General features: G+C 41.9%; 1 protein-coding gene across 1 annotated transcript in view; it reads right to left on the reverse strand.

The window, feature by feature from the left end:
* CPLX1 (complexin 1) overlaps positions 1 to 26734 on the reverse strand; it is a 109750-nt gene that overhangs the window by 42569 nt on the left and 40447 nt on the right. The window lies entirely within an intron of this gene.

A 26734-nucleotide genomic window follows, 5' to 3' on the forward strand; every position in this document is an offset into this window, starting at 1 on the left:
TATGCAAATGAGGTGGAGGTTTCCTGCATGCCCTTTTATCCCCAACGTGCTGCATAAATCCATTTATCCTGTATTTCAGTCACATTTTTATTAGCAATGGCTGTCAATAATCCAGCTACGAAGAAAAACAGCGGCTGAGGAAAGGGGAAGAGCATGTACTGTGATGCAGCATCATCAGGGCACTGGAGGGCAGCAGCAGGATCAAGCCTGGTTACATGGATGAAGAGAAGACACATATCCTTTGGAAGAAGTGTTGGACCTTTCCTGCAGCAGGAAAACACTCTGCATCTTTTACTAAAAGAGATTCCTTCTTCCTTGAAAAACACTGCAGGTCCTTAGATGCTGAGTCACAACACCTCTATATTGGCTCATTGCTGGCTGAGATTTAACTGATTTAATCTGAGATAGCCTTGTTCTTACACACAGTCACAATTACACAAATTCAGCATCTCTTGTTTTCCATAAAGCAAAGATTTCTGGCCTTTTACAAAGGCTTGGGCTGGAGGGAGACACTATCAAAGACCTGCCAAGTAATTGCTGGTTTCATGAAAGGTTTTATTTCTTTCCTTAGTAAAGGAAAGAGGCTCTCACAATCCTTTATAAATTACCCTTATAAATTACTCTTCGTTTGTCAACACTGCTGAAGGACTGTGATTGCTCTTGCTTTCCACATCAGTTCTTGGGACAGTGATTGTGAAACCTTGATCCTGAAGGGAAAAAACATCTGCAACATGTCACAATGATTCCTCCTGAATTGCCATAGTGATGGCACTTGCCATATCAACTATTGCTTCTAATAACCACTAAGGAAGTTTTAAAGAGGTAAGCAGATGCCTTTTTTCTCCACACTTCGTTTCCAGGTTAAATGTTTTCCTAGAACCCTAAGCTGAAAGCAACCCTGAATCAAAAATAATCCTCCAATCCCCCAAAATGTGACAGAGAAATGTCCCCTTTACATCTCCTTCAGAGAAGCATGGGGAAACTGGTAATTTTAAGCCCTACAAGATCTGGTTGTAATACACAGGGTTGGGGGTTTTTGCCAGGTGGGAAATAACAACAGTAAACATGAATGTCTGTATTCAGCTGCCTAACCACACACCTCTTGATGCTTCCATTGCTAGGAAATCTGTGGCTTAAAACAAAAAGGCACCTAGGGACCCCAGACAAACCCCACCTGGAATATTCATGGTCCCTGTCTACTGTCAGCCTTCCTCTACCACCATTTTGCATCCTTCATTGCAGGATCAGAGTAATACAGAAACTCTTGCATATTGATGGAAAATTTACCCAGACCATCTGGCAATTTCTTTTCTGTAGTGCAAGGAAGGCCAACTGAAATTGCAAGTAAGCTAAAACTTCACAGCAAGCAAAAAGGAAATATGGCCTAGTTGTGTCACATATGCCTACTACAGGAATCTCTCTAAGCAGCCTTTTTGTGCAAACACCAATGATCACAAATCTCACTAACACCTTTAACTTCTGGGTTCCCTTCAAATGATTTCTCCACTGATCTTCAAACTGATTTGGGTTCAATAATCTATCGAGTTTATCCCTTTTTAGCTTCCCTCCACTTAGAGCTACTCAGACAGCATAAAACTCCAGTTACTTAGGAAACAGAATTCAGCAAAAGAGATTTTTTTTTCCATTCTAAGCGCTACTTCTAGACTACCATTAAGCTGTAATGTCAGCTCAGCTCATCACATAAGAAGTGAAATTGCATAACTATTTTTTATTTCTTAGGCAAGACCAAGCTTTTAATTACATAAGGCATTTTGCTCTGCAGCCATTCAGCATGCAAGACACTTAGAAGAACAAGAATGGATTAGGATCCTCATAGATTCTCTTAATTCATCTCTGATTTCAAAGTCACCTTCTAAGTGTTCAAAATGCTACACTGTTAACTAATTGGAAGGCAATGTATTATGAGAACCAAAATTTTACACTTCATTTTAACTAAGGACTCTTGTGTTACTTTTAGAAAAGCTTTTTTTCATCTCTTTTGTTCTTCATCCTAAACTGTAGACTTTGTTGTCAACATTCCCTGGATAACAGCTTATGTTTTTAGCAGTTCAGCAGCAAAGATTCCAGAGAATTCATCTATGTGCAACTGAGATGCACCAGTTATGGGCACAAGCAAAAGGGAGGAGCAATTGTTCTGTCTGCTTTTGAAACTTCCAAGGAAACAGAGGATGGACACACTTACTGAATCTGTTCATATGATAAACCTGGGGGTTTTTGTCTTTATTTTTTCTTTTTGTCTTTCCCACCCCGCTCATGACATATACCTTGACACAAAGAGAAGTTGTGTCAAAGAGACACTGCCACACTATTCATCAATCAGTATGGTGTTTCAATCAACACTATTTCTAACATCTTTAGACAAGACTACAGAAAGGAAACAGAAACAGCTAAAGCTGCAGGACAACGTTTGCCAACTGTCAACTTTCTGGCTACAAACAGGGACCTGCCCTCAAAGAACAAAAAACTTCTATATGGAAAAAAACCCCAGAAGCAGTGTGAAAAGAAGTGGCATGGCAGTTCTTTCAAAGTAATAGTAATTCCCTTAGTCCATATAGGCTAAGTAGCTAAACAAACAGGTGTTAAACCAAATACTACAAGTGCACTCAGATATGATGTGCTGGTTTTGGCCAAGGTGGAGTGAATTTTCTTCATAGAGAACTACTTACAGGTTGCATTTTGGATTTGTGCTGAATACAGTGATGATAGGCACATTTTTGTTATCGCCCAGCAGGGCTTACACAGAGACAAGGCCTCTTCTGCTTTTTGTACTGCCATACTGGTGAGGAAGCTGGGGATGAATGAAAAACTGGGAGGGGACTGGTCACCCAAACTGACCAAAGCGATATTCCAGAACAGTATTTAAAGTTGGGTGCAAGAAGGAGGGAGGAGGGAACATCTGAGTGATGTTATTTGTCTTCCCAAGTCGCTGAGAGGCATGAGGGGGCCCTGCTGTCCTGGACATGCAAAACACCTGCCTGCTCATAGGAACCAGTGAATTAATTCCTTGTTTTGCATTGCTTGCATGCATGGCTTTTGCTTTCCCTGTTGCCTTTATCTCAAACCTATAAGTTTCTACCTGGTGGGGAGGTGAGTGAGCAGTTGCATGGCGCTTGGTTGCTGGTTCGGGTTAAAACATGTCGTATGCATTCGTGTGAGCTTTGCTGGGTTAAATCATCATTATGCATGTGGAAAAGATTAATATGGTTGTTCAGGTGCCTGTGGGAGACATTCCCCAGCAAAACAGCAGAAAAGCTGCTGCTTCATCTGTCTGGAAAGCAGTTTTACAGTGAAAGCTTTGGGGTTATGGTGGACAACACGAGCTCACAATGTGTCCTTGCAGCAGAGAAGGTTAACAGTCCTCTGGGCTGCATTAGGAGCACTGTTGACAAGAGGTGGAAGGATTCTTCCCATCTACTCAGCCCTGTTGTGACCAAATTTGGAGTTATACGCGCAGTTCCGGGCTTCAAGATACAAAAGAGAGATGGAGCCACTGGAATGAGAAAGCAAAGAAATGAGACAGCCATGAAGACATTTAGGATGCTCAAGGACCTTTGATACAAGAAGAGCCTGAGAGAGCAGGGACTGCTTAGCCTGGAGAAGAGAAGGTTCAAGGGGTTGCAGGAGTATGTGTAAACAACAGAATTAATATGAAGGAGACAGACAGGTACCCAGTGACAGGAGAAGAGATAATGTGTACAAACTTAAGTACAGAAAATACAATTTAAATATTAAAAAAACAAATTTAGTTGCAGAAAGTCACTGTGGAGTCTCCATCTGTGGAGATATTTAAAAATTCATGAGCCACAGCCTCAAGCAACCTGCTGTAGGTAACCCTGTATAAGAATGAGGTTGGACTAGACAACCCTTGCAGATGGAGCAACAGCTTCAGTGTGTGACTCTGTGAGACCTCGTAAGTAAGTGTTTTGAATTACATCTGGAGGGCAGCAGCAGGATCAAGCCTGGTTACATGGATAAAGAGAAGACGCATACCCTAAATGGTGAAGGTGTACATGCCCAAACATGTGAAGAGTACATGCCCAAACATATCCTGTATCTGAAGAAAAGTAAATTCTTAACTGCCAGACCTCTGTTACAGAAGCACCACCAACCATGAGCTAACCTATGTCAATAGCTGACTGACATCAATCCAGCTTTCATGAAGAAAATGTAAACCCACAAACCAACTTGCAAGAGTGAAGTTGAATTTGCCACTTGATTAAAAAAATAACAGTCCTAAATATGGCAGGCAAAGTTGTGTGTTGGGAAAACAACAGGATTAGGATTACTAAGGATGACTTCCAGAGAAATAGGAACATCTTAGGCCTCCTTAATTAATTAAGGAATGATGGAAATTTGGACACAGCATTGTTTCAGATAAGATAATTACGTGAAATCAAAAGCTTTTCCTCTGCAAAAATCTCATTTCATATTGTAGACCAGTAACCCAAACCTGCGCTTCAAAGTCTACGCATGTGTGTATGCTTAGATCAGAGAATGGTGCAAAAGTTCTACCTCTTAAACACAGGTTTCACAGGAAACAGCAAGGATTTACCTGAAATAGGCATGCGCTGAGAGAATTTTACAGGGTTTTTTTTTTTTTTTTGGAAGTACTATTTGTGGCTGAGCCATATTTAGATTGAACAGACAGGACAACAGATTCTTCCGAGTCTCTAAATCACAGCATGTCTCTTTATCACATCATCCAAACATAAGGAGCTAATCACAGAGTACTGTTCTGGAGCAGGAATGGGTCACTCAGTTTTGCAGAATCACTTCAGAAACAGAACTAAGTACGTTTTATTGATATCAGGGAAGATCATCAAGGCTATGATATAAAGCTTATGTCTGGAAAAAACAACCAAAACATCTGACTTCCTCATGCTACAGTTTCAATAAAAGCAAAACAGCCCTCCAGGAAGTATTGTGTAACATTCAAAAGTGGTACTTTCATGAACAAAAAACCCCCGTGTTTAAATATTAATACTGAATAGCTCTAAAGAAACCGTCATAATTTCTCAATTAACTAAAACTAATACACCTAACAAAATGGATTAGTGATTCCTTATGTAAACAAAGAACTGATGCCAAGTTCAGTTGAGGAGCTCATTTGAGAAATCATAGTATCTTGGAGAATGCTATTTTCTGGTCTTTTTGGTAATGTGGGGATCTCTGATAAGGACCATTAACATTTTGTTAAATTAAGAAATTCTTTATGAAATTCAAAGTTCAGAGTAGATAGAGATATCTCTCTCCCCTTACTTTTCCTGATCCACTCATCACAAATCTTAACACAACTGAGATAGGATGCATTTGTGTGCATTTGTGCTTCCTGGGACAAGCTATGAGTTGATGCTTATTTCTAAGTCAGTGAGAAGCCTGTCTTCTTCAGCATTACCTTTCCTTTGATATCATGGGAAAGACACCAGGAGGATTACAAGAGGTTCATTTAGACATGTCAAGTGATGAGCCATGGGTCACACGTCCTGTGCAAGTTAGGTAGTGGCAGAAACACAAATGGGTAAGAGGAAGGAGTAGAAAAGGAGCACTCAAGGCTTCAGTTCACTTTGTTTATAAATTAACACTACTGAAAAATAGATGCCTACTGGGGACTTATACTTCAGCCATTCCCATTCCCCTTCCCCAGACTCAACTTTCTCTGTCTCTGGTATTTCCCTTCAATCTTTCTCCCTCTACTCCTTAGACAAAATGTATTGCAAAACAAAACAGTTTTTCTTACAGGGAAACAAACTGGTGAACTGAAAAAACTCTAAAGATACATGAGATATTTAAGGATATTTGGAGGTATTTAGAACACCAACTATTTTGAAACATTATCACTATGGTATTGTGTCATTTCCCTTGCAGACATCGAGGCAGACTTTAAAAGCTGATGTTGAAGTGCCTTTTGCCAGCTTGGCACAAAGCCAAATGGAGACACTTTGAATTTTCTAGAATATTTTTCCACATTCTCTGAGGCCTATATTATTATATATAGGTTATAACATGTGCAAGACCTATAATTCACTCGGTAGATGGGTATTGAAGACAAAAAGTGAATGAGGTAGATAGCCACTTCAACAGAAAACGGTTTTTCTTATCTTATAAGCTGCTGAACAGTCTTCTTTGGTAGATAATGGAAAGTACGTTTTTAAAGCAAGACCCTGTCAGCTTCATTAAAATAAGTTTTTAGCTAAAATCTTAGTCACTACATTTTTATTTCTGCAATCTCCATCTCTGCACAGTGACAGCTCCTTTCTAGCTACATAGGACATAACAGTACTTGCACACAAATCAACATCAATCTCCTGGTACCTGCACATTTGTGCAACAAATAGATAAATTCCTATTGTCTCCTTCTAGCTTACAAATAGCAATTCATATTTGTAAGTGAATTCTTCACTTAGTATATTATTTATTTCTTTGCACTGGCATCGTGTTGTTTTAACACAACTTTAACTAAAACAATAAAGTTCCCCATTAAACTTATATGGAGACATAATTTTCAGGTGACATTCATTTCATCTGATATTAGACCTGTAGTCCAATATCCTGGACCTTTGGAGCTCTCTTATTTTTCATGGAATCATAGGATCATGTAGGTTGGAAAAGATCTTTAAAATCATCAACCCCAACTTCTAACCTAAGACTGTGAAGTCCACCAACAACCACGTCCGTAAATGCCACATCCACATGGCAAAATGTATTCCATGTATTTTAAATCCATGTATTTTAAATGCCTCCAGAGATGCTGACTCTACCATATCATTTTTACAGTCTGTTCCAATGTTTGAGAACCCTTCTGCTGGGAATATTTTTCCAGATATCCAAGCAAAACCTCCACTGGAACAACTTAAGGCCATTTCCTCTTGTCCTGTCCCTTGCTACCTGGGAGAAGAGACCAACACCCAGGTGGCTAAAGCCTCCTTTCAGGTTTTAAGTGATAAGTCAGTCTCCTTTTCTCCAGGCTGAACACTCTCATCTTTCTCAGCTTCTTCTCACAGGACTTGAGCTCCAGACCCTTCACCACCTCTCTTGCCATTCCCTGTGCAAGTGCTTCAGCACCTCAATGTCATTCCTGTAGTGAGAGGCCCAGAACTGGACACAGCACTCAGGGTGTGCCCTCACCGGTGCCGAGTACAGGGGAACAGTCCCTGCCCTGCTCCTGCTGGCCACACTATTGCTGACACAGGCCAGGAGCCACTGGCCTTCCTGGCCACCCGGGCACACTGCTGGCTCATGTCCAGCTGCCATCCATCAGCAGCCCCACGTCCTTCCCTGCTGGGCAGCTTTCCAGACACTCTGCCCCAACCTGTAGGACTGCATGGGGCTGTTGTGACTGAACAGCAGGATCTAGCACTTTGCTTGTCATTGGTTGTTGAGGTTTTTATTTACCAATCACAATTTCCATTTCATGACAAACAAGAAGTCAGCACTGGGCTAATACATATCTGTAATTGAAAATGATCCTATAGATGTTTTTCCAGGCTGAAGCAGGTATTGCATTTTATAATCAGTTTCTGGAAGATGTCAAACACTCTTGATGGCCTGTCAGTTCTACCTGATTTGCATGCATCAGAGAAGGCATTCTTCTTATCTCATACTGTGCCATGCACTTTTAATGCAGTATAGTTTATATCTCTGAGGAATAAGATATTCATTTCAATTCATTCATTAGCTTGCAAAACTCCTCTGCTGTAAAAAAGAAAAAGAAAAACAAAACAAACAAAACAAACAGGAAAAAGAAAAAAACAAACAAAAAACCACACTCCCTAGCTGAAATACATTCTTCTGATATTCTATGATGGACTCTTTCATTCTCCTTCTGCTCTGTGACCTTTCATGAAGCCTACCAGCCAGCATGAACAATTATTTTCTGATACACAAGTGTATGCCAAATATCCATAAATATTGTTAAGACGACACCATTTCATGCTGATAACTACAAGATGGTGGTACATTATGAGGTGGTTGACACAAACATACAACACAAATGTGCAAAGACAGAAGCTGCGGGAAGGTTATCAGTTACTTCTGATAACCTTGAGTAGGGCGAGGCTTTGCAGAAGAAGAAAGAAACAGTGTCATTTGTAAACCCATTTCACATTCTGCATGGGTTTTATTTTCATCTGACTGCATCATTCTGCAACTGAAACCATGGTGAAGCACTTCTGCCACTGCCTTTGAAGACGCACAGGCTGTTAGGATAAGCTATTGCTTCAGTCACTCATAAAAGCAATAATTGCATTGATTGGAAACAGATTGGAAATATCATGAGTTCACATAAGCAAGTCCTGTTGAAGAAGAAAACAGACAACTGGATCAAAGAATAGAATTTTAATACATCATTTATATTCCAGTTTTGTTATACAAGGTGTTACTTTGGTGTGGATATGTGTTTAAGTAGCACACCCATAACTACAAACTTGTCATACAAGGAAACACCTGATGACGCACATGCAAAGGTCAGTGTTAGCAGCGTCAATGTGTCTGGGTCAGCCTGACCCAGAAAAATGCCTTGGGCTGGGGACACATCATCAGAAAAATGCAGCTCACCACGTTGCTGTCTCAGATCCCTCCATAGACAGAACTCAGGCTTTCTCTCACACATACTTCACTCAGATATTTAACTAAACAGGCCCTGTGATGGAGCACTCTCCCTTCCCCATTCCACGCTGTTGCCTGTGCCCACTGCAGAAGAGCACTAGGTTGTGAGTCTTCAAAATCCTGCAGCTGTGCAAAGAGGGCCTGGAGGAGGCATCTCTGTTCCTGAGACCAACGCACACAGCAGGCAGGTTCCTGAGACTCCTTTCACCACCTCCTGCCAGTCAAATCCTGCTACAAGGCGGCAAGACAATAAAGCAAAAAGCTGGAAACAAAAGCAATCATCAGTCTTCAGCGTCAAGCATTAAGAGAATATTCAACCACTGTGCCCCCACTGGCTACAGACTGCGTGCACAGGAAGAGAAATGAAAATGATGCAGAAATAATGGGGAGGGATTCTGGAGCAGCAGACTGAGCAGTCAGCCGAAGAGTGCAAATGTGACTCTACTTTTGAAGGGATCATTATCCAAGGTATCCAAGATACCTGGAGGGCCACAGTCTTCTACTTCTGCTGCAAAGTGTGTGCAACCCTAGCTAAAACACACTCTGCCTTGCTTTCAGGCACATTGTATAAGTACATTTCCAGATGCACAAAATTAGCAATCCATGCATTGTTCTTTTGGACTACGACACAAATCTTTTCCCTAAAAGACAAAGTGATGCCTTTTATTATTTGGAAAGGGACTAAGAAATATCTTAAGATTAAGAAGATTTACAGCAATTAAGATAATATAAGTTTCTGTTACTGCCTCTGCTCCAGAGCTGCTGCATGCAGCTTTGGGAGGTTCCCCCATTTCTCTTTCTCAGGAATTGTGTTCATCTTCATTGTTTGCATTGTAAAGCTGCTGGATGCAGGCAATTTTGAGCCAGATCTACACCTGAAAGGGTGCAATCGCTTTTTCAGAGGAACACTCCATGCAACCATACCACCATAAAGCAGGAACAGCTCCCTGTATAACATAAATGCAGTGCCTTCTGCTCCAGTTTTGATCAATAATCCCTGGCAAATGCTTGGCTAGTCCTCTTGACTGCTATGACCCAGCTAGGATGTAGCAGTAAATAATCTCTGAACAGGTTGCCCTTCTACTTTATGGAGGATCCAGCTAGTCACGGATCTTGGGATGAGATTCTTCAAGCCAATGGAAGAACCCACCTCAGTAGGAGAATTCTCCTCTGGACTTGCTTGCCTGATATCTACTGATGAAGAAATGAAGGTAGGCACCTTGTTCACAGGAGCCCACCTGCACTGCAGCATTCTGGCATTAGTCACATGCAGCTTGCAGTTCCAGCAGGAAAAAAAAAAAAAAAAGAACTTGAAAGCAGATCTGCTTACCACAATATGTATTTGCTTGTGATTTATGATTGTCCTGCTTCCCTGCTTCAGAGAAATTATCCACTTTGGCACAGAAGGAACAGCTGAATTAAAAAAAAATTGCTAACTGTGTAAATCTCTGCTGCTCTAACAGATTTCCTAAATTCATCCTGGTGACAGATTCCAGACCTTCTCTGTTGCCTTGGAAAATGATGGTCTTCTCCGCAGTTTCTGACTTACATGGATGATGAGTCTATTCAGAAACATCAGTCTGTAAGGTAATCCTGCTGACTGGAAACTTCCTGTTGCTTTAAAGAAAGGCTAAGAGAGATTGAAGCAATGCCATAACAGTAGATTTGGTGACACATTTAGTACATTACACAGAATGTTTCTCAATTGGCAGCCAGCACAAACCTATCTGAAAACAGCTGTGAGACCTAGGAATTCAGAAGAACATGACACCTCTTTCTGGTAGGAAGCAAATCACCTATCTCTGTTGCCATGGAGGGGCAAATGCTGCTCCTATATGGACTTCCAAGTTCCAGATTAGTCATTTTATACCTGGGGCAGGGGTAGAGGACCTAGTGAACTAGATAACCTTTTAAAGTTACCTTCCAAAAAACTATTCCATGAATTCTTACCAGATGCCTTAAAATAATAAGTTAGCACCAGAGCCAGATGAATTTTTAAAGTAGTACTAAGAGCAAAAAAACTTTTTTTTTAATTAAAAAACAAAAACCACAAAATCAAACAAACAAGCTAAACAATATTAAATAAACTGGAAGACCAGACATCTTAGCAAGATATTATGGCTGCCTCATTTGCTTCCTCAGGGACTTGGCTGGGAGATTGCAAACCTTTCCCCTGGGCCCCTGAAGATTTTCTAAGACAGCTTGTCTCCTTGAAATATTGACCAAAAGAAATGACACTGCATAAGGGCACTGGGATGAGCCATAAGCTAAACCATCACTGAAACACAATATCTTCACCCAGGAAGTCAAATTTCCAAGAATCTTTATAAGCTTTTACCATGCAGTTGAGTTCTTATGGTGAGATGTCATTGGGAATTTCTACATAGCAGCAAGTGGAGTTTAAATAGCTCCAATGAGCTTAGCTGGTAAAAATACTTACATAACAGGAAAGATAGGAAACTCCTTAGAAATAATTACTTCACCTTCACTTATTTTCTTAATATACTTCTTGGTAACAGCAGTGTAGCAATACACTGGTGCTGTGGTGCTTCTTGGTAGCTACAAGTGATTTCAGTGAGATGATACTATACCAGAGAAAAACATTCTTTGTTATGCGCCTTTACTGAAGTCAGGAGCTTGTAAGTCCCATCTTACTGAATAGAATAAAGTTTTCTTTGAAAAAATGTTAACATAATTTCTGTCAGTGATCTGTCATGTTTTCTCAAGCCTGAGGGCCAGTAGGCAGGCTGTGAGTGGAGGAGACAGGCTTTTCATGAGAAGCTGTGGAACTTCCATAGTGAAGCAACACCAGTGATTGCAGACACATTGTGACCAGGAAGAACTCTTTAAATTTAGGTTGCTCTCAGTGGTTTCTTCATACACCCACAGACAGAAACACAACATACACACTCACACACACACAAGCATTGTATCTGCTAGCCAGAGTAGCTCTCTCTCTCCTCTCCCTGCAGCTTGCGTTATTTCAGTTCTATGTGGGAGTTCCATCTACGATGCAGCACTGATGGAACAGACCAATCTATGCAGAAGAAAAAAATTAAAGACTAAATGTCTAAGTGTGCCTCCAGGACTTCAGGAACAAAAACTATCCAAAACGTCATACTTTCCCTTAATTAAAAAAAAAAAAAAATCATTTCAGAGATGTGACTTATGAAATCACTTGCATTGTAACCACCACAGGCTTGTTAACAGATTTAACATCACCTAACATCATTGAGGATGTTTTTTAAATACCATTTAGTGGACTATTTTTAGAAATCTGCAAAAATGAAAAGAAGCACCCAAAAGTAGGAGAAGAAGTACTGCTAGAGCATTTGGTCCCTATTAAGTTCAAAGCTTTCAAGAGATATAAGATGCCAAAACTGACATGAGAAGAAAATAACTGAAGTCACTTTCAGTCTTAGATTTAGGGATTTATTTGAAACATACTAATAAGAATAATCAATGGCAAGGCAGTAATTAATGTATTGCATTGTTTTATATTCTAACAGACAAAGTTGAAAAAGTGTTTTATTTAAACAGAGGATAAAAATAAAACAAGAAAAATAACTTAAAGGAAAGGTCTGCTGAACTGTTGTTCATACTTCAAGTATGATAATTAGGTAAGATGTGTGAGGTTCTTTTCAAAACTGTCATTGTTTAGTTACTATGTGGTAGCTGTTTCTCACCTACAAACCGGAAAATCTTTGTCCTGGCAAGATGCAGATTCAGTATGAAACCTTTGCCCTGCATAAACTTCCATAAATAAGTTGCCTTCATAAGCATGGAGCTAAAGAATATCAGAATGTTATAGATGTTAACATCTAGGTTAACCCCTAGGTCTCTGGACTCCCATATTTGCCCTGTGCCTATTGTCTCTTTTCATGCCCACCACACTCTGGTTTAGCCTTTAGTGTTGATTAACACAACTCTGAACTCCACATCATTATCTTCCCTTCTGTGAAGGTGACTTCACACTCTTTTCACTGACTGCAAATGTTTTTCAAGGGTCTCAATACACAGTTTGCAACACAGGCCTTTGAACACCTCAACAGAAAAATGGCCTCATAGACTGTGAGCAGTGAATCTAATCTGACATCCAGAAAAACCATCTCTCAGACTAAGGAAGTCCATTTCCTTAAAATATCTGAAAGAGAAACATCTATTACCAAACTGAGGCATGTATCTTTCTGTTGAACTGGTTCCCACCTTGTAGGTAAGCCTTCTCTCCTACTCCATTTGTGCTTCTGGGTCCTGAAGACCCCTATGGGTCCCACTCTCAAAACAAAGGCTGCTTTTTCTTTTTATTTGGGCAGAAACAGATTTGTGAGACAGTTCCCCCGGTAGGCTTCATCATTTATTGACAAGCCTAAGGCCACTCCAGCTATCTAACTTCATATCTACTGAAGCCTGTACTTCAGCTTTTCTCTTGGTGCCTCTTTCATGTCCTGGTGTTTTTTTCAGTTTCCATCTGTGGGAACTGCACAACCCATTTTGACTATGCAGATGTCAATACAAATGTTCCTAAAGGAAGTTAGGTAAATTTTCTTGCAGAATTTCATAGTAATTTGCTTCAGGAGACAAAAGCCCCACAGGGCTGATGAACACTCCAGAAGCAAAGAGCTCCTGTACCTCACCTTGTAGCCTTGACTGAAGAGGATGTGCTTGTTCTATTTTCAGTCTTCCATCAGTAGCTCCTTCTTTCACCCTTTTTAATATATAGGCCATGCCTGCTATTGATCCACACATTTTTCAGCATAGTATGGAGTTACCTCAGTCTATAGAACTACTCAAAGTAGTTGTAGTAGAAAAGCTCAAGGGAACAGGAGATAATTGAGCAAGAAAAATAATTGATGTAATTTCTGTACTTTTTACTTCAGGAGAGTGAAAAGAAAATTGAAGGGCATGAAACAGTTTTGAACCACAATAAAATGGTTTTTGAAAACTTTTCTATGAAAGACTTTAAACTGTTGCCTAATTTGAGATTTCGCATCCTCATTTAAGGACAAAGATGACAGAAACAAGATTTCAAGAGTTCTCAACTCTGTATTAACCTCAACTCAGAGAAATATTACATAAATGAAAAGGTAACAATACAGTACTAAAGCAAAAAATATTTTTATGTATGCCTATCTAGTGAAAAGGACAAGGGAAGAGTTGTTCTGACTGTTCCTCTGACTCTTTGAATTCATCCTGATTTACATGGAGAAAGCTTACTATGTAAGCAACACAGCTGCATTCACTCTGCATTCATTACTTGTATGAGTATCACCTTCTCCCTTGCTCCAGAGGAAATATTCCAGATGATGGTCAGGGCTGCTCAGACAGCTATAGCTCAAGCAAGCATTTCTTTTTCCTTTGGGCAATGTTGTCAATTGGTTTTTAAGTCTACTAAGCCTGTTCTCCAGACACACTCTATCCCCCTTCTTTCCTGACTGGAAGGTACAGCAGGAGTGTAAAAAACAGCCTTCCACAAGGCTCTCTTTACATGCCACAGCCACACCTGTTGCCTTATCTGAGCAATAGAAAAGTCAGAGTTTGAAAGAGCCTCTGAGGGGACAGCCCAAAACTTGATACTACACTGTGGTATAGGCAGGGCAGGAAGTAACATATATAGTTCTAAATACCCAAACATCAAATCCCACACAATCAAGAGGGACTATATCCTGCTCTCTCTAAGCATTTTAAGGTAGGGGCAGCAGAATCTCTCAGAGCCATGAAGAAAGGACAATCATATTCTTTTGGTGTATAAAATGATTGTTTCCCATAACATGATAAAAAGCAGTTTTTGTCTTGGGGCAAATAGATATTCAGGCACATTGGTCCTTTGTATTCATAGATTCACATCTGAATTATTACCAAACCAATTGTTTTACAAATGTGCAGTTTGGGTGGTTTGTCAGGTAGCTTAATTGTGTTACAGAGACATCACAGCAGGGTCTCTAACCTAGAGAAAGATGACTATCAAATTATCTTTTTCCTTTGTTTTTTCACAGTATATCCTCTGTGGATTATATTGAATGTAAATATGACTTAATATGTCATTACTGCCAAAATGGAACCAGAAATAACATCATTCAGACTTAAGAATGGACTAACTGTAGGATAACATGAGACTTTGGCAATAGCTTACCTTGAATAGAAAATTCTGCAGCTCTGAATTTGGTCCTGTTTGATATTTCTGCCACCTGTCCTCTAGGCTCAGGAATTATCCACACACATGTGCATTGATTGCACTGACCTCTCCTTGCTGTGATTCTGAGCACTGCAGTATTAGCAGTTGGTAGGAGGAGAGAAAACTGTGGTCAAATGTCAGGACAGTATTTCTGGCAGCTGCAGAGCTTCTCCTGTACCTGCTCTAGATGTATGCTCGCAGTAGTAGCTAATGTAGTTGAATTAACCCAGATGAGACATATTCAAGGCAGGTCCTCTAACACATTCCTTTCCAAGCTCTTGCTAGCAGTGCTGCTCAACCCAGGCATTCCCAGCCACCTTGGAGCCCACTGGGTTCCCAAGACTTCCAAGAGACAGCAGGGAAATACCAGAGCATTTCAACACATTTGTGATTATCTACAGAGTCATCAGATCCAGAACCAGAGTGCCCACTGTACAATACTAGTGATGTCTTTCCCTAGCCCAGGCCAAGAGAAAAAAAGCCCTGGATTTTTAATACCTACTTACTATGGCAGGATGTGGAATTACCATGTCATGAACCTCCCTCATTCCTGAAGGATGTCCATCCATTTCCACTAGCCTTGAGACCCAAGGGACCACAAGGACCAAATATAAAGCTTTCTTTACCAAACAGAGACCCCAGGACTTTATGCTTCAACTGGAAGAGACTGGTATGAACTCCACTGTCAGCAATGCAGTAAACCCATGCTTCCACAGTGAAACTCAGCCATGACAAACAGAAAGCATCATTTGCTATGAAGAGACTTGTTCAGGTTTAATTTTTTTTGTACCCTTAGTACTTGCTCTGGAATCAAAGGTCACTGGAGCAAGGCTGACATGACAGCACAATCAAAATCCTTTCACAGCTATAGCTTGTTTGCTGTTTGAAACGTAATCCAACATGTAGCCTGCTGTACTAGCTGACATGTAATGCTGTAGTCATACACACAGACACATGCAGAGGAAAGGAGGGAAAAGCACAATTACAAGCTTTGCATAGAGAAACAAGTACCGGTCACTCCAATAGCCAATTAAATATTTTGAGGATCCTCACTTACAACCAAGAACTGCAACCATAAGGAGGGATATCAAAAGGACAGTTTCAGCATTGAGATATTTAATAAATGCTCTCCCAGAAGGATCAGGAGGGGGGACTGTTATTTTCAATCCGTCTGTGATTACAACTGCAATTGAATTCAACCTCATTTTTGCAGACAGATGGGCTGCAATACTGAAAAGCCACCCATTTTTTCCTGTGAAAAGCCAAGAGCTTGCCATTCACTCTATGCTTAGGAGAAAAAAATGAATAAAAAAATATTTAAAGTTTATATATACTCAGCTATAGGAAGTGAACATATTTTAAATAGAATCAAAAAATGCATCCTAGTCAAAGATCTTTGGAAAGATCTTCTAGCAGTGGAATAAAGTTTATGAATTCACCTACAGCAATAGTAGTCTGAAGGAGTAACCTAAGAGAAGAATAGTGGATTTTGTGGGGTGTGTAAGCAGATAGCACCTGTCATGAATAGGTACACATTCATGCTTATATGGGATTTAGACTCCTTTTGCACTATATGAAATGTCTGTGCAGTTTGTCAGGGTAATTGAGATGCCATGAAAGTAGGTCATCCAGAATGACGGGAATGGGACAGCCTGGCTACAAAAAACTATTAATGGAACTTTCCAGTCAGGGAAACACACCTTGCTGAAGTTTCTCAAAATTGGGAGTGACTGGGAGAAGGAATGGCTTCTCACTGCCTTTTTAAACAAAAGATCTACACAGAACCTAAGGAGAAAGCAAGTTTCAAAGAGTTTCAAACAGTCTGAGAAAAACTCTGAAGAAACAGAAGAATGTGGTTGTTCTTCAAGCAAGTAACTGCCCTGTGAAGCTCCTTGCCACAGGATGCTGCAAATCCAATGCACTGTCATGGCATGGAGAGGAGAACAGAGAAGCTCTGGATGAGAAAAAGAGGGTTGCTAAATATAAAGAAACTGCTTTCTGACAAAGAAGTTCCTGAACCAGAATGGCTGGAAACTGGAAAAATATCTTGGGAAACAGCATTCTAAGCTTCCTCTATTCATATAGCCTTCACTATGAGTACCCACAGGAGAAATAACATGCAGAGTTCAAATGACCTGAGCTTTGATCCTCCTGGACTGCTGTTCCAGACATGCATGATATCAAGCCTATAATAGAATTAATGTAAAATTGAGAATTATATCCATGGGTTATTAGGTTTCGGGACTGGGCTGGGAGTGGAAGAATGAGTGGGAATTAAGGCCTTTGTGAAAAAGGAGGGAAGGAAGGAGGGAAGGAAGGAGGGAGGGAGGGAAGGGAGGGAAGGGAGGGAGGGAGGGAGGGAAGGAAGGAAGGAAGGAAGGAAGGAAGGAAGGAAGGAAGGAAGGAAGGAAGGAAGGAAGGAAGGAAGGAAGGAAGGAAGGAAGGAAGGAAGGAAGGAAGGAAGGAAGGAAGGAAGGAAGGAAGGAAGGAAGGAAGGAAGGAAGGAAGGAAGGAAGGAAGGAAGGAAGGAAGGAAGGAAGGAAGGAAGGAAGGAAGGAAGGAAGGAAGGAAGGAAGGAAGGAAGGAAGGAAGGAAGGAAGGAAGGAAGGAAGTGGCGGAAGGAAGTGGCGGAAGGAAGTGGCGGAAGGAAGGAAGTGGCGGAAGGAAGGAAGGAAGTGGCGGAAGGAAGGAAGTGGCGGAAGGAAGTGGCGGAAGGAAGTGGCGGAAGGAAGGAAGGAAGTGGCGGAAGGAAGTGGCGGAAGGAAGGAAGTGGCGGAAGGAAGGAAGGAAGTGGCGGAAGGAAGTGGCGGAAGGAAGTGGCGGAAGGAAGGAAGTGGCGGAAGGAAGGAAGGAAGTGGCGGAAGGAAGGAAGTGGCGGAAGGAAGTGGCGGAAGGAAGTGGCGGAAGGAAGGAAGGAAGTGGCGGAAGGAAGGAAGGAAGGAAGTGGCGGAAGGAAGTGGCGGAAGGAAGGAAGGAAGTGGCGGAAGGAAGGAAGTGGCGGAAGGAAGGAAGTGGCGGAAGGAAGGAAGGAAGTGGCGGAAGGAAGGAAGGAAGGAAGGAAGTGGCGGAAGGAAGGAAGGAAGGAAGGAAGTGGCGGAAGGAAGGAAGGAAGGAAGGAAGTGGCGGAAGGAAGGAAGGAAGGAAGGAAGGAAGGAAGGAAGGAAGGAAGGAAGGAAGGAAGGAAGGAAGGAAGGAAGGAAGGAAGGAAGGAAGGAAGGAAGGAAGGAAGGAAGGAAGGAAGGAAGGAAGGAAGGAAGGAAGGAAGGAAGGAAGGAAGGAAGGAAGGAAGGAAGTGGCGGAAGGAAGTGGCGGAAGGAAGTGGCGGAAGGAAGTGGCGGAAGGAAGGAAGTGGCGGAAGGAAGTGGCGGAAGGAAGTGGCGGAAGGAAGGAAGTGGCGGAAGGAAGGAAGGAAGTGGCGGAAGGAAGGAAGTGGCGGAAGGAAGTGGCGGAAGGAAGTGGCGGAAGGAAGGAAGGAAGTGGCGGAAGGAAGTGGCGGAAGGAAGGAAGTGGCGGAAGGAAGGAAGGAAGTGGCGGAAGGAAGTGGCGGAAGGAAGTGGCGGAAGGAAGGAAGTGGCGGAAGGAAGGAAGGAAGTGGCGGAAGGAAGGAAGTGGCGGAAGGAAGTGGCGGAAGGAAGTGGCGGAAGGAAGGAAGGAAGTGGCGGAAGGAAGTGGCGGAAGGAAGTGGCGGAAGGAAGTGGCGGAAGGAAGGAAGGAAGTGGCGGAAGGAAGGAAGTGGCGGAAGGAAGGAAGTGGCGGAAGGAAGGAAGGAAGTGGCGGAAGGAAGGAAGGAAGGAAGGAAGTGGCGGAAGGAAGGAAGGAAGGAAGGAAGTGGCGGAAGGAAGGAAGGAAGGAAGGAAGTGGCGGAAGGAAGGAAGGAAGTGGCGGAAGGAAGGAAGGAAGTGGCGGAAGGAAGGAAGGAAGGAAGGAAGGAAGGAAGGAAGGAAGGAAGGAAGGAAGGAAGGAAGGAAGGAAGGAAGGAAGGAAGGAAGGAAGGAAGGAAGGAAGGAAGGAAGGAAGGAAGGAAGGAAGGAAGGAAGGAAGGAAGGAAGGAAGGAAGGAAGGAAGGAAGGAAGGAAGGAAGGAAGGAAGGAAGGAAGGGGGAAGGGAGGAAGGGAATTTCCCAATATCCTAGCAAGACATGACTTTTATTTGTTCCCATTTATTTCCCGAAGTTAAAACAGTCTGTGGGTATTTGTGTGAGTATTTTACAATGTTTCTATTTGACATGGATTTTTTTTTTTTTTTTGGTGTTTGGAAGTTTCAGAAGGGCTGTTACCATCAGAACACTTCGACATACCAAGTCTGTTCTACCAGAAAGACCCTTCAGTAAGTAAAATGCTTGCTACCATTTCTCCCCCAGATGGTGAAACATTCCTTCAGGCCACAGGAATGGACTCTTGTCAAGGGAAAGATCATGCTGACATCATTTTCACAGATAAACTGAGTGCTGCAACAGAAGTCTCTTGCTAAAAACTGAACTAGTCCTTTCTGTCCCTCAAATACACTCACTTCTAACGGGATTATTTTCTACTTCTTGTTCAGGAAGAAGCTGTATCCAACACTAAGGACGTAAAATGCAAGGAAGATATAATGACAGCCTGACATTACATAGCTAAAATGGACCTCTTCAGGGCAACTAAAAATAACCTTCTAGCATTCTTATTTCTACCTCACATATAAGAACTGTATTTGTGGATGACTAAGTAGATAAATGAGGTCTAAACCATGTAATAGTCAAGTAATTGTTAGTGAAGGTGAAAAATAGAGCTAGACTGAAGAGTATATTTTATCCTTTAGCATGTGGAGCATGTTACCTACTGGCTTATGAGTTTAAGAAGATAAGCATACTGTTCAAGGTAATCAGCTCTTTGGTTACAGACATTCAAATTAAGCATCTGGATATTTATTTCTGCTAGTAATTTAAGTGCACAACCAACCTAGTCACTCAGAAAAAGCATCTGGAAGATAGCATCCCCAAAACCAAAAAGAGCCATTTCTGTCATAATTTTGTTTTGCCTTTAAAGTTAACACTTTCTCTGCTACATGTGGAACGTGCTTCTACCAAACAAGGAGTTTTGAAATAACTAGATCAACAAGATATCCAAGAATACTTTTGAATTTTGAAGTACAGTGTTAAGTCTACATATTGAAATCCAAGTTTTTGGAATTCAATATGTTGACTAACATACTTCAATGTAAAACTAAAGGTCACAATAGAAATTAGAATGAAGTTAAGAACACAATCAGAATCTGTAGCAGGACAAGAAGATAATTCCAAGCCCATCATAAAACATTTTATTTATCCATAAAAAGATTTTATCACTTAACAGAAAAAAAGATAAGTTGCTTCTTTTTCATACAACTTCATTCTTTTGCAAGAACATAGATGTATGTTCTTTAATCCTGCAAAGCCCAGAAGTTTGAAAATAGTTCAATTCTTTAAAAATAAATCCCATTATATAAGCCTATCATTTCAACAGGCTGTATTTTACCTCATCAGTATTTTTCCATCAGCAGTAGTCAAACTTCAGCTGGGAGGGCTCCTCTGTGATATACAGTGTGCTGTCTATATGGAATACAACATGCAAGAATCCTTCATCTCCCCATCTGCTCAGTGACAGAATTACAGGGCACCCCACTGGTCATGCTTTGTCAAACACTGACACAAGTACTTCTGGATTGAATTGCAAATTTTGGGGAGCTATTTATCTAATACATACTCTCCTCAAAGAGGCATTTACAGTTAGTGGATTGTTCCCTGAAGAAGGAAGAAGGGAAATATATCTCTTCAGGATTTTTCTATTCTGTACTTTATTTTGGCATTTCCTTACATTCCAGGTTCTAACTTCGTGCATGTGTTTGATGCTTGCCTGTGATCATACTGTTGTGCTAAATGCTGCTCCACAGTGTAGCTGAGATATATGGATACAGAAAAATTTGCCATGAAGGAGTCTGGTGCCCAAAATCTTCTTTGCTTTTTTCTAGAAGCAGGTAAAGAGTCTCCTGCCAGGCTAGTAATTTCTGCAGTTATTAATCAAATTGTACACACTATTTGATATTTTTCCCTCAGTCACAAAAAATTATGAATGCCCAATTCATTCCTCTTACTCCATCCTTGCATTGTACTCCCAAATGTTCCTTTGTAAATCATTCCAGGGCTCTCCTGAAGACTGGGATCCACTACAGGCCACCTGATCAGGGCAAGGTACCAACAATGCCTTCTTGCTTCAGATACAGGAAGCATCAAGCGCTCATCCTGATGGAAAATTTCAACCACCTGGACCTCTGCTGGGAAAGAGCTCAGCTGGCTTCAAGAAATCGAGGAGACTCCTGGAGTATGTAGAGAACAACCTCTGGTGCAGGTATCAGGCAAGCCAGCCCGAGGCGCGACGTTCCTGGGCCGGGCACTCCCAGTGCAGCGGGGCTCCCTGGAGAGGTTACAGCTGGAAGCAGCAGGCACAGCCTGGTTGAGTTCAGCATCTCAAGGAATACGAGGCAGCAAAGAGAAATTCCAGACCCTAAAATTTGGAAGAGTGAGTTTCCAGATGTTTAAAGGGTTAGTGGATGAGATCGCCTGGGAAACCCCTTAAAGGCAGAGGGGCTGATTAGAGCTGGCAATTCTTTAAAGACACTTTTCTTAGAGCACAAGTGCTCTTTACTCCTGTGTATAGGAAATTGAGCCTGGCAGGGTGGAAACAGGGTGGAGCATAGATGACCTCAGTTTTCTCCTCAAACTGAGGAGTAAGATGGTGGAACCAGAGACAGATAACATAAGGAGAGTAAATGGATACTGTTTAAAGAAGTAGAAATAGGCTCAGGAAAGCCAAGGCAACACTGGAGCAGGATTTGGTAACGGGTAAGTATACAGGTCAGAAAAGAAAGGCCAAGGAGAGAGTCCTGCCACTGATATACAAGAAGGGTGAACTAGTGACAACTGATATGGAGAAAGCTGAGGTAATCAATGAGTTCTTCCCCTTTTCTTCACAGGTAGTCAGGCTTCCCACTTCTCTCAAATCCCTGATCCTCTGGGGGTGGGTGGGGGGAATCCCTCCCAGTATAAGAAAAGAGTAGGATCAGGATCACTTCATGAAGCTACATAGCCACAAGTCCATAGAACTTGGTGCCATACATGAGGAAATTGGCTGATGTTGTTGCCAAGCCATTATACCTCAAATCTGACAAGCCATGGTTGTCAGGGTAAGTCCCCAGTTACTGAAAAAAGGAATACATCTCCCATTTTTTAAAAGAGGAGACAGGAAAATTCAGAGAACTACAGATGGATGAGCATCACCTTTGTGCCAAGGAAGACCATAGAGCAGCACATATACCTCCTTGCACATTTACCAAGACACATAAAGACACAAACGTGACCTGAGACAGTCGACTTATCTTACTGTAGGCAATTGTGCCTGACCAATCTGGTGGCCTTCTATGACAGAGCGATGGTAAAGACCGACAAATGTCACCTACCTAGACTTCTGTAAGAACATCAGTACAGTCCCATATCACATCCTTATATGCAGGTGAGAGAGACATGGATTTAACAGATAGACTCTTCAGTGGATAAGGAATTGGCAGGATGGTTGCCACCAGAGCGTTGTCTGCTCTCTGTCCAGGTGGAAGCTCTGACAAGTGATGTCCGTCAGGGCTGGGACTGGTGCTCTTCAGTGTCCTCACCAATGGCACAGACAGTGGGATTGAGGGCATCCCCAGCAGGTTTGGAGATGACACAAAGCTGAGCAGCGCAGCTGACACAACAAAGGATGGGATGCCATCCAAATGGATCCAGTCAAACTTGAGAACTGAGCCTAGGAACTTCATGAAATTCAACAAGTCCAGGTACTGCACCTGGATCAGCAATCCCAGACATAAATACAGACTGGGAGATTAACCCACTCACTGAGTGCAGCCCTGGGGAGAAGGACTTGAGGGTTCTCATGCACGAGAAGCCGGACACAAGACACCCGTGTAGCTCAAAAGGCAACTGCATCCTGGGATGCATCAAAAGTAGTGTGGCCAGCTGGTCAAGGGAGGTGATTTTCCCCCTCTGCTTAGTCCTCATGAAGACCCACCTGGAGTACTGTCTGAGTTCTTCAACACAAGACATGAACCCATTGGAGTGGGTCCAGAGAAAGGTCACAAAGATGATCAGAAGGATGGAGCACATCTCCTATGAAGACAAACCAAGAAAGCTGAGGTTGTTCAGCCTGGAGAAGAGGCTGATGTAAAGGAAACCACATTACAGCCTTTCAGTACCTTTAGGGGGCTCATAAGAAAGTAGGGAGAGGGACATTTTATATGGGTAGACAAGTGGCAATAAACTGAAAATTTTAAACTGACATAGAACAGCTTTAGATTAGATGTTAGGAGGAAACTCTTTACTGTGAGGGTAATGAGGCACTGGCACAGGTTACCAGAGAGAAGATGTGCATGCCCCACCTCTGGCTGCATTCCAGTTCAGGTTGAATGGGGTCCTAAGCAACCTGACTTAGTGAATGGTGTCCCTGCACAGCGCAGGGGTTTGGAACTCAAGGATTATTAGGGTCCCTTCCAAACCTAAATATTCTATGATTCTATGGATGGGAACCTGTGACAGAAGAAATTGCTGTACTGAGGACATCAACATCCATGGAAGTACATCTTTTGCTTCACAGCATGTGAGGCTGAACATAAGACCAGAATATTTTTCAAAAGCCTCAAGAATCCCATAGCAATTTAGCTCTTTTCAAAAAGCAATCCTCTTTGCTGTGTACAGAACACATCTATATAGCTAGGATTCATTATGTTCAGGCATTAATTCCCATCCCTTCTTTTTCCTACCAGAAATTATCTTCCTAAAGTCTTCAATTCCAAACATATGGCTGTGATCCAGGATAACTATGAAATCAAACTGGGCAATTTGATTGGTTTGTGAGGCCCCCAGCATCAGTGAAGCAGATGAATGATACTTTTCTGACCCTTCAATATATTCAGCTCTACAAGGAATTTTTCTATGAAATACACGCTAATATAAAGGTGCTTCCAATCCACTAATTAATTCCAGGCCAGGAAAAAAAACAGGTTAAAAGAGTATAAGGCACTTTGATACAAAGCCTGACTGTCTTTGAGTGCAGTCATATTATCAGTGTAATTATGTAAATATATAATTAGGCAATTATACTGGTATATTTTCATATTCATCTAGTAATTTTTATTTGAGACTGCTATGCCTAGTACAAGAGTACTAGGACTATACAAAATACAGTGTCCTAATAATAGACTCTGAGTTACCCAATGTATAGTTCAGGCTACAATAATAAGAGACTCCAGCTTAGTATTAAGTGACTACTCTCAAAAGCAGTTACTGTTGCTAGTTATAATGAGTTCCTGCTGGCCCAGACCCCACAAACACCACTAACAGCCACAAAAGGATGTCAAATTATCCCGTAAGACTGCTCCGTAATAGAGCATCCAGTCTCAGTGTCAGTAGCACCACTGACCATTCCTGGCAGTATACCTTTTCCAGCTCCACCTAGATGATTAAGAACTATCAAGCCAAGATTTTTCACAACTAGCTTTCTTCTTATCCCCTCCAGGCTAACCAAGGAAAAAACATTTAGTAGGCTCCAAAATGGAAATATCACAAACAAAACATTTAAATCTCCCCATACAATGCTAGGCTTTGTAAAGAGTCTCTCACAGAGGGTCTGTGTTTAAAGAAACTGGGGAAACATCAGAAGGACCGAGATTCTTGTGAAGTACTGGGACAATCTTTTGAAGAAGCAGTGAACTTGCTAACCTATTCAGACCAGAGTGAGTACTCCAGCTAGAGAAAGTCTGACTCATGCTGAAGCAAAAGTTGCAACAAAAACCACGAAGAGACACTCACTGACTTCAGTACACAGTGGAACATATTACATCTCTGAGCACTAATAAAACTACAGATCTCCTAGTAACAGGAAGCCTAGCGCTTACAATGTCTTATCAGCTGAACAGGATTCCGAGAGGAAACAAAAGCGGTAACTTCTGACACAATCTTTGGGATAGACTAAAGATGTTAGTATTGAACTTTACTTCTAATCCTTCAGAAACCTCAGTGCTTCCTGCCTTGGGAACAATTATCCTTTCATAGGTTCCCCTGACCACAAATCAGTCATCAGAAGACAAGATAACGTTCAAACTAGAACATATATACAACTTAGATAAAGAGTTTATTTTAATTAGTTTCTAGCTTACCACAGTGTACATGCCCTGTACTCTTCTGCCTTTTGCTTTTCAGAGAACATAGAACATCAGGTTGAAATATTATTTGGTCCAAATGTTATTTGGTCCAAATTTTTCTTGAAAAAAGCACAGGCTAGACAAGATGGACCAGAAGCCCATCCAGATAACTATTAAAAGTCACCAACTCTGGAGCATTCACCACTGTCCTGGGGAAACTACTGCAATTGCTCATTTTTCCTATTGTGAAAAATGTTCCTCCCATGGTCAATTCACCAGGACCTCACCAGGAGTACCCTGTACCCTTCTTCATCTTTTCCATGTTATTCACTGTAGAAATGGAGTCTTCATCTTCCTTGTAGTCCCACTTTAAATACTGGAACATGGTGTTAAGGTCTTCCCTAAACCTCCTTTTGCCAAGGATGAACAAACCCAGCCCCCTCAGCTGCTCCTTACATAACGGGTTCCTCTCTCCTTTGATCCTCTTTGTTATCCTTTTCTGGACCCTCCCCAGCCCATTCATAATTTTTTTTCTTAGAATAACAGAACCATTTAGGTTGGAAAAGACCTTTAAGATCATCAACCAACTACTAACCTAACACTGTGAAGTCCACCACCAACCATGTCCGTAAATGCCACATCCACATGTCTTTTAAACGCCTCCAGGGACGCTGACTTCACCTTTCACTGGTCTGATGCAACGCGTGAGAACCCTTCTGCTGGGAACATTTTTCTACATATCCAAGCTAAACCTCCACTGGAACAACTTGAGGCCATTTCCTCTCACCCTGTTCACTGTTACCTGGGAGAAGAGACCAAAATGCACCTGGCTAAGACCTCCTTATCTCTCCTGTAGAGAGATAAGGTCACCTCTGAGGCTTCTTTTCTCCAGGCTAAACAATCCCAGTTCCCTCAGCCATTCTTGATCAGAATTGTGCTCCAGACTCTTCAGCAGCTCCATCACTCTTTCTGGTTGTGCTCCAGCCCTTCAATGTCATTCCTGCAGTGAGGGGCCCAGAACTGGACACAGCACTCAAGGTGTGCCCTCGCCAGGACCATGTACAGGGGGACAATCCCAGCCCTGGCCACACTGCTGGCCACACTATTGCTGATAGAGGCCAGGATGCCCTTGGCCTTCTTGGCCACCTGGGCATTTGATGGCTCATGTTTGGCCAGCTGTCAGTCAGCAGCCCCAGGTCCTCCTCAGACGGGTCACTTTCAGCCCCCAGACTGTGTCGCAGCTGGGGGATGCTGTGACCCAAGATCCTCAAACAAACGGCCTCAGCACTGCCCAGAACTCTCTGCAGAGCCTTCCTACTCCCAAGCAGATCAGCACTATTCTTATGTTCCATCACAATTGCTGCTGGCAGAACACACCAGCCTTGAACATCTTCTGGGCTTGACATACTGACTCTATTTGTCATTTAGTGACACATCTTGAAATGTAGCTGTTCTTCACAAATTCAGGAAAAATCACAACCTTCCTTCTCGCCCAAACTGTGAAATGAAGGGATTTTCCCTGATTGCCCGAGTTTGTTTTTGGGGTTTTTTTAACTAATCATCAGTTCTGAAATATTACATTTAGCTGGCAAGCTCCATCAGGCTTTCTGCTGATCTCCCTGCAATGTCAGCTTGCTTTTTCGCCCTCTGTCATTTTTCTTGTCTGTAATACAAAACATAAACAAGGTCTAAGAGAGAATTGGCAAGAGCTTTATTTGCAGTGTAGGTAATGCTAGA

This window comes from Zonotrichia albicollis, chromosome Z (assembly GCF_047830755.1).
Source record: "Zonotrichia albicollis isolate bZonAlb1 chromosome Z, bZonAlb1.hap1, whole genome shotgun sequence".
NCBI classification, from domain to species: domain Eukaryota; kingdom Metazoa; phylum Chordata; class Aves; order Passeriformes; family Passerellidae; genus Zonotrichia; species Zonotrichia albicollis.